Source organism: Hyla sarda, chromosome 6 (assembly GCF_029499605.1).
Source record: "Hyla sarda isolate aHylSar1 chromosome 6, aHylSar1.hap1, whole genome shotgun sequence".
In the NCBI taxonomy this organism is placed as follows: Eukaryota; Metazoa; Chordata; class Amphibia; order Anura; family Hylidae; genus Hyla; species Hyla sarda.
This window is the reverse complement of record NC_079194.1, coordinates 113,140,348-113,149,944: the sequence shown is the minus strand read 5'-3', so window position 1 is coordinate 113,149,944 and position 9,597 is coordinate 113,140,348. Positions and strand designations below refer to the sequence as shown.

The 9,597-nt window shown below is 44.3% G+C and overlaps 1 long non-coding RNA gene across 1 annotated transcript; it reads left to right on the top strand.

Annotated features, from left to right (window-relative positions):
* The first annotated feature begins 2,022 nt into the window (after positions 1 to 2,022).
* On the top strand, positions 2,023 to 8,975 carry LOC130277599 (uncharacterized). Its single transcript, XR_008845487.1, has 3 exons — positions 2,023 to 2,169; positions 8,376 to 8,573; positions 8,664 to 8,975. It is a non-coding gene; the product is annotated as an uncharacterized LOC130277599 (long non-coding RNA).
* Positions 8,976 to 9,597: the final 622 nt, after the last annotated feature.

Here is a 9,597-nt window from a genome sequence, read left to right as displayed (position 1 = left end):
TGAAAGATAAAAATAAATGTAACAAAAATTAAAAAATGTGAAATAAAAAAAAAGTATGTTAATGCGAGAACATGTATATACTGAAGCCAACTAGGTGAATGAGCAATTTGTGAATAGAGGAAATGATACGTTAAAACATAAGTTCTCAGTTCTCTGTTAGAGTGTGTAGCGTTGTAGATAGAATGTATCCGGATAGATACACTGTAACAGTCACTGATATCGAATGTTTCCGTTATTGTAAATGTATATACACTAGAGGAAAGTTGTGGTGCACGGCACCGCTCACCAGTTGAGATCTTGTGGAAGTGCGGTCGGGCTGGCACGGAGGCGTCCGGCTCAAAGGAGGGTGCCGTCTGCAGGTAAGTAGATGCTGTGTCGGTATGGCGGCTGGCACGGAGAGCTGACCGCCCACTGGGGACGTGGTTGCCGCAATTGGAGGAAGTAGAAAGTATCGATGTGGGAGCGGTGACCGGCGTTCCTCGTGTCTCTGATGCACTAGACGTGAGCGGATGATGGTGGTCTCAAAGCTGGGGGCATCCAGCTGTTGCAAGTCAATAGTTGGAGATATCCTGTTGGCATACAGTGTGAGGCTTGTTCTCAATGGTAGTATAATTTTCTAGACGCGTTTCAAGGCCTCTGGCCTTTTCTTCAGTAGCTGTTCCCTGATGTGGCTCTCCACTCCCATTACTGACTTCTTGCCTTCTGCTGCTCTCCTCTCTCGCTATTCTCTCCAGTCGGTTTTCATGGCAGTCCCCTCTGTTCTCATTCTCGGTGGTGAATCATGTTGTCAGAGAAAATGTCAGCAGTGTGGGATGATCCCTTAGATCTCTTTCGTAAAGTTTGCCAACCCTGGCTAAAGTCTCCGCATTCTGATGATGCCTCCTTCTATTTACACCTTTGAATGTATGTTGTGCGTGTTATATTTTATGTATACACCTCTGTTTATCTGTATTAGTAGTTTATGACCTGCACTTGACAACCCTTTCTTCCCTGACCTCCTGACCATATCCCCTGGTTTGCCCTCCCACTCCCACTTCCTTTTGCCTGGAGTCTTATGTATATTTTGTTTGCCTTTTGCATACATTATGGTATTCTTGCTGCGCCCTTCAGACCACTCTATTTTGCGCACTTGTATTTTGCTACCTAAGTTTTCAATAAACCCTTTTGTTTGACACAAAAAATTAAAGCATCTAATCTGCAAAAAACATTCTGCCTATGGGCATAATACAGGAAGAAAATGCTAACAGCCCTGTTTGAACTTCTTGAACAGAAGCTCCATTAGCCAAACAAATTATAGAATGTTTGCTTAGTTTTCACTAAAATGAAACCTTAATACACCCTTCACCCATTCAATTACTATACAATTTCTGCAATAGGAAAAACTAAAATCAGAACATACTCCCCTAAATCTATAAAGAAACAGGCCTATAAAATAGTGCGTGATGCCACCTTGCACTAAACTATCCCCCACTACCCATTCTAGAAATTAAGGAGAGACATTGAAATATTAACCGGATCAAGAACAACCCATATGGAGAAACTTGTCTAGAGAGAAATGACCCAGAAACTATAAACCCAAAGGCTTAAAGCCATAGGGAAAGAAAACATAAAGTGGATTTAATATGTGCTCTAGCCAACACTATTGACAATAGACACTGAAAGGTTGTATCAGGGCATGCTGTGAGTTGTAGTTAGTGGAAGGCTGCATAAGCGTTCTCCTTTATTATTGTTTTATTTTTTTTCTTTCTTATCTCCTTCTCGTTCTCAGCCTTCTCAGGGTCGTTCCTAATAAGTTACATTTACTGTAAGTAAAGTTGCTGGCTACAGAAATTCACTATCTGCTAATTGGCTAGTTATGTACCCTTGGAAAAAGCATGTAAAATCAAAACAATTATATCACTTTTTAGATGTGTCTACATTTTAATTGGTCAATGTTAAATACGCCTTTTGCCTTTTTATACTCATGCTTAATGCAATAAAGTAGAGTTTTTCTCTCATATCTTTTTGTCATTTTTCCTATGAGGGAGACGCTCTCCTGGCGCCAGAGAAGGTGACACAAATCAAGGGGGAACTAAGGCACTATATGCCAGGGGTATATAGTGAGGAGTAGCAGATCCTTTCAGCTGGGGGCTCGCTCCGGGATCGAGAAGGTTAACCCCTAAAGCTCCGGTAAGATCGACTCTATTGTCTGTTTTGCCTGGATCAAGGGCTCTGTCCAAAATCTCGATTCTGTAAACTTATTGTGCATCAGGGATACACAATTACCTGTGTGTCAGGGACCACAGCGTGTCGTGTGTCAGGGACACACGCTAATGTTAACTATTTAGTGTGCCCGGGGTACATCTAAGGTTAACTGTTTTGTGTATCAGGGATACACGCAAGGGTTAATTGAACCTAGTATACTTAACACGGTCTAGGAGACCCAATTCTGTTCAGTACCTTGGTTTGTTGTACCCTTCAACCTCTTTTTAGAAGTGTTAAGATTATTTGTATGTCTGAGAATCTCTCTCGGGTGGTAAGTGTACAAGAGAGACTCAGTGATATTTGATAAGTTGGTTTGTATATTTATTGTAAGTTGTTAAGACATCCGTAAGACACCCCACCCCTCCGGCTAGAGGCAACTCTGTGACCCGTGAAAGCAAGTGATGGACAGTCTATAAACAACCCTCCATCCTCTGTGATATTTATCTAAGAGACCAAGACATTCTCCTTAACCGTTGACAGGAATTGTCGGAGCCTTCACGGTTCAGCACAGCCGGTCCGGTAGGGGTTATAATTAGTAAATATCACAGATAATGGGCACCATTCTCTCAAAAACTGGTTTCCCTCCTCCTGAGATTAAAGAGACATGTAAAGTGTATGTAGCCTGTGTGAGTCGCACCAATTACTACTTTGTAAAACCCTGGGTTAATAACTTAGCGGAATGGACAGAATACATGGAGGCTAGAATACCATTTCCTCAACAAGGGAGTAATGACCCATATCACATGGACATGATCAAAGGCCTCTGTCTAGGGGACTTTGATGCATGACCACACTTTGGCCCCGACCCTGGGTGGGATATGGCATATATGAAAGAGGGAGGAATACAGTGGTTAACAATAGCGCCCCACTGATATGATAGACCAACCAAAAAATCTTCTCCTCCAAAACATCTAAAAGACACCAAAAACTGTGAATCCCTACATCAACAAGAAAGGAAAGTCTGTGATAAAATAAGAAAACACAAGATGTTAAAAGCAGAGTTCAAACAGGTAGAAGCAGAAGCCTTAAACTGAACCCTTATGAGAAGCATTTTGCACAAATCACCACCCCCTTATGCACCACCCTCTAAGTCCTACACCAAAACAGGTCTATATCCCGTCCTAATGGATGAGGAGGCTCTCATGGCCGCCTCTGTGGCCACTCGGACCACCGCCCCATCATCTCAGACTGTAGATTCATCTAGGTCAGACACTGATGATGAAGGGAATACACAAGAAGAAACTAGTGAACTAAATACCACATGGAATTCATCACAGATAAATTTACCCTTTAATACCCTGATGGCACCCTCCAACTTAGCCGACAGTGTAAAACGTTGCACAGATAGGAAACAGGTTGTTCCTTTCAATCATGACATGCCCTTTATTACTGTCGGTAACCAACTAATGAAAAAACCCTTTGAAATTGAAGATATTAATAGGATAATTAAACAGTGTCCAAAACCAACCGTTGCGCCCCTGGATACAATACAATATCTAAAAAAAGGCCTGTAACGGCCACCAATACACTCAAGAAGACATGAAATTAATAACTGACACCTTAATAGGTACACATACACTCTGGGTACACATATACTGTTCCCAGTATAAACAATGTTGATAATTCAGGTGATGTCCAGAAATACATTATGACTGACCCAAAATCTGTTCAAAGCATGTGGGATGAAATTACACGACATATGTATGAGGTCTTTAAACCCAAATCATCTCTACCCATTGCTGTCAGTTGCAAACAGAAGCCAGGAGAGGGCGTTACCGAGTTTTGGAAACGTTTTCTTGATTGTTGGACACATGAGGCGGGTCTTCCATTGTTGGGAAATGACCCGCTCGCGATCTCCACGTTTATCAATAATCTCCTGCCATCTGTTATACTGTCAGTCAAACAGAATGTTTCTTCCTGGACCACAGATGACCTCAAACAATTTGAGGATAAACTCTTTGAGAAAGAGTCAGCTGGATGTTTTGAGATTAAGAAAGTCTCAACCACAGCCACACATGCCTTCAATGATAGACGTCACACACAAAATAACCACAATAAGAGACAGAATAGACCCACGCAAAAACAACAACAGACAAGGGGCACACATCAACAATCTGACAACGACATGACCCCTTACAAATCCGCTCCCTGTTTCAATTGCAGTCAGGATGGTCATTGGGCCAAGGCATGTCCTTACTCGAACCGGAGAGATCATTCCCAAAATAACCCATCCAGTCACAACCAAAACCCTAACCCTCAACAAAAGCAAGCCCCAACTCCATGCTTCCCAATTGATTGGCAGAATCAAGAGACTCAACCCCAGTCATATTGACGGGGCCCGGAGGACGGTATCCCCACTTTCACACAGGTCACTTCTAGATGGCATGAAAATCCTATCATCATGTTGTATGCAGGGCTCCGCCTGACCCCCTTCATGATTGATAGTGGCGCCACTTCTAGTGTCCTGTGTAGGGATCTATACCATGGTCCCTTGAGGAAGTCCGATCCCTCAATGGGAATCAATGGGATCTTAACCAGAACCTACCTGACCGAACCTCTGCCAGTCTGTACTCCCGAGGGTGACCATTTAACCTTCCATTCCTTTCGTATGATACCTGAATGTCCTGTAAGCCTCCTGGGAAGAGACCTCATATGTAAACTCAAATTACATATCACTGCATCCCCGTCCGGGTTACATGTCACATCTGACCTCACACCCGTAGTCACACCTGCAGGGTATTATCCAACTGGACATTGTACTGTTATGTCCCCAGCTCAGATCCCATCTGAGGTAGACCCCATTGTCTGGTCACATGGAGACCATGATGTGGGACACATTGACTGTACACCATACAAGGCAAGACTCAAACCAGACATTCGCCCTGTCTACCAAAAACAGCACCCCTTGTCACCTGAAAAAATCGAAGGTATCCGCCCTATGATCAAACATTTCCTACAAATCGGAGTTTTAGAACATACTGTCTCTCCCTACTGCACTCCAATTAATCCAGTCCCCAAACCCAATGGTACTGTCCGTTTTGTACAAGATCTGAGAGCCATCCACAGACTAATTGTGCCTATTGCCCCTATAGTTCCTGATGTCACCCAACTGTTGTCATCAATCCCAGCACAGGCAACTCATTTTTCTGTCCTCGATCTGAAGAAAGCTTTCTTCTTGATCCCAGTGGACAAAGAGACCAGACTCCTTTTTGCCTTTTCCTTTGAGGGACTACAGTTAACCTGGTGCAGAATGCCCCAGGGGTATGCTGATTCACCAGTTGCATTCAGCATTGTCCTTCAAATCACTTTAAAATCATGGCACCCCGCCCCCAGGGTTCTGTTCTCCTACAATATGTTGATGATTTGTTACTGTGTAGTTTCTCTGAGGAGGCCTGCCTTGAGGATGGTGTTTCTTTGTTGCAATGGCTAGGAAAGTGTGAACGCAAGGTGTCAAAGAAAAAATTACAGTGGTGTTCTGAGTAGTGTTGCTCGCGAATATTCGCAATTCGAATATTATTCGCGAATATCGCATATTCGCGAATTTCGCGAATATAGCGCTATATATTCGTAATTACGAATATTCGTTTTTTTTTTTTTTTTTCTTCACAGTACACATCACAGTGATCGCCCCTCTCTGCTTGCAGCTTGTGTGGTGTAAAGAAGGCTGTAATACTACTGTGTGAGACTGGCGTGCGAAAATTCGCATATACGAATTTTCGCATATGCGAATTTTCGCATAAGCGAATTTTCGCATATGCTAATATTCACATATGTTAATTTTCGCATACGCGAAATATTCGCATATGCGAAAATAAAACGAGAATATAACGAATATGCGAATATTCGCGAATATATGACGAATATTCGACCATATATTCGCGAATATTCGCGAATTCGAATATGGCCTATGCCGCTCAACCCTAGTTCTGAGAAGGTTGAATATCTGGGTTTTGTCCTGACAAAAGGAAAAAGGGAGCTGAGTATGTCTAGGTCCAGTCTGTGGCGGGCCTGGTCACCCCGCGCACCCGAAAGGAAATGCTATCTTTTCTGGGTATGATAAACTACTGCAGGCAGTGGATTCCTGACTGCTCATATTATGACAAAAGCTTTAGAGATGTTACCCTGTCGGACAAACCAGATCTAATCAAATCGTCCCCCGACATGTACAAACTTTTGATTACTTGAAATGTGCATTAATGACAAGTCCAGGGCTAGGCCTCCCAGATTGCAATTTGCCTTTTCACATGTATGCACGAGACAATTGTAAAACCATGGTGGGTGTGCTGACACCGTTTCACAGAGGCAAACTGCGTTCTTGTGCCTTTTTCTCAAAGGTGATGTCCGTCTCCGTACAGGGGATGCCGGCATGTCTGCGAGCTCTTGTTGCCTGTGCTATGATTGTTGAACTAGCTACCACCCTCACTTTAGGACATGACACTACCTTGTACACTTTTCATGATGTTATCTCTCTCCTTAAAGGCCTACATACACAACACATATCAGCACAACGGCTCTCTGGATATGAGGTAATTCTACTCAGTAATCCATCCTTGAAAATTGTGTATGCCTCCCCTACATCTGGCCCTGCTCCAATCCTCAACGCACTAATTGGCCTGAAAAATCATGATGATGTAATGCCGGACACACATGACTGCTTGCAAGTCATCCACACTGACACCTCACCCAGACCCGACCTCTCCTCATTGCCCATACCTGATGCTCCAGAAGTCTTTGTAGATGGGCCATGCACCCGCCCCAATGACAATGTTTACCATGCCGGTTATGCTATTGTCCAATTACCTGACATTGTCCTCGGGCCCAGTCCATCCCCTATCAGTCCGCACAAGCTGCAGAACTCATCGCCCTCACAAGAGCCTGTACACTTTTTGCTAATAAACCTGTCACCATTTACACTGACAGCAAATAAGCCCATGGGGTGGCTTGGGACCACGGAGTTATCTGGCAAAGATGAGGCTTTGTCGCAGCAGATGGAAAGTCCATCTCCCACTCCACCCTTGTCAATGATCTCTTACATGCACTTACCCTACCATCATAATTAGCCACCATTCACTGTAGGGCACACACATGTGGGACTGATCACATTTCAAAGGGCAATGCTCTAGCAGACCACACCGCCAAACTGTCTGCTACACGACAACCTGCCTCACTGATGTTACCAGTTCTTACACCTCCTTCACTCGAAGACACGCAACTTCTTCTCTCTCTCCAGTCCTCTGTTGCCTAACAAGAGGAATATGATTGGTGTTATCCTGTATTGCAGAAAAATCCTGTAACAGGATTGATCTACAAAGAGGGGAAACCGTGCATACCCCAACACAGTGCCCCAGTCTTTATTGCTCATTTCCACGGAGTAGGCCACAACAGCATCTCCACCACACACACCCTCCTCTCTCAACATTTTTACATCATGAATTCAAAACAACTGGAAGACAACTACATCAAATGTTGCCTCGTATGTCTCAGGAACAACCCCAATCCACACCACCGTGTACAACACCAACACCTGCAGTACCCCACAACACCTTTCACTCACCTACAAATTGACTACACCCACATGCCAAAAGGGAAAAAAGAGTATGCCCTGGTCATCGTAGACATGTTCTCCAGATGGCCTGAAGTATTCCCTACCAAGAGAGAAGATGCAAAAACCACTGCACACATACTCACACAACACATCATCCCCCGATGGGGATTTCCACTTGTAATCAGGGTCCAGCTTTCACCTCCAAACTCATTAAAGAACTTGTAAAAATCCTTCAGGTAGAGTGGAAATTCCACATCCCCTACCACAGAGTTCTGGGGTAGTAGAAAGGATGAATCTGACAATCAAGGATAAAATAAGAAAAGCAACAGGGGGAACATTTGAAAAATGGAATGAAATACTTCCCATCATATTAGCCGAAATTAGAATGACCCCACATAAGACCCTTGGCCTGTCCCCCTTTGAAATCCTCATGGGTAGACCCTTCCACACGCCTTGGGCAAAGAAACCTTTGGTGACTCTAAAAGGTGACCTAGACAAAATCAAGAACCAATACATCACACAACTTATTCAAACTCTGTCAGACATTGAGAACAAAATCTCTTTGAAGTCTCCTCTTTCTTCACAGGAACCAACTCATCCCTTCGAAGTGGGAGACATAGTGCTGGTCAAAGCACTGTGAGGAAAGAAGTCCCAGGCTGACTTTTCCTACGGTCCCCCGACCTCTGTGGTAGCAGTAACTCGCACAGCTGTACTCACTGACGATTCCCCTACCTGGATCCATGCCGCTAGGATCAAGCTGTACCAGAAGAAAGCAGTGAAAGGGGTAATAACGGGAGCAGACAGCTCTGACCTGAAGACCCAACAAGAGGTACTAACGGGGGCAGACAGCCCTGACCTGAAGACTCAACCAGAGGTACTAACGGGGGCAGACAGCCCTGACCTGAAGACCCAACCAGAGGTACTAACGGGGGCAGACAGCCCTGACCTGAAGACCCAACCAGAGGTACTAACAGGGGCAGACAGCCCTGACCTCCATCTCCTAGCGAAGTTTGAAGAGTTCTGGAATCATGTGGAAACAACATTGCCTGGTGCTCCCATCATGGTCAATAACCTTATTGACTTTATTGACTATTAGCTGCACTCAGGGGCAAGTAGGCAACACTTGGGAGGGCGGGATCTCTGTTCTATGGTATAACTTCACATCCTCAAGAGTTGTTTCCTGGCTTATCCATATCCTGGGGCTATACACCACATGACACCTAGGCAACTAACAGCACGGATGCACAGGGTCTTCCCCTGAAAACTAGAATGTCTATTATTAAAAGCAGTCCCAATATTGTACTATCCATTACCCACCCTCATTACCCGCCATCAGATGCGGGTAAATATATTCTAGGTATTTACTTTAATTGGAAAGGAAGGATTGTCCGGCACCAGGTATGCTCTAAAAGATTACTTTTTATTCATGCCATAGCAGGGAAACAGACATCACAGGACTGTAGTAAACTGACGCGTTTCGCTCTCTCTTGAGCTTAAACGTGAGTCTACGTTTAAGCTCAAGAGAGAGCGAAACGCGTCAGATTACTACAGTCCTGTGATGTCTGTTTCCCTGCTATGGCATGAATAAAAAGTAATCTTTTAGAGCATACCTGGTGCCGGACAATCCTTCCTTTCCATACGCTGTTGAAGCCGGGGCGGGACCGGCGGGTCCGTGGCAGCACAGGTGTGTCGGAGATCTGCCTCCGGAGGTGAGCGGACACCATTGCATTTGGATATTTACTTTAATTCTCTTAATAAAGGACACCGGGGGCCATTTCTCCTCAAAGATGTTGCTAGTATAAAATCAC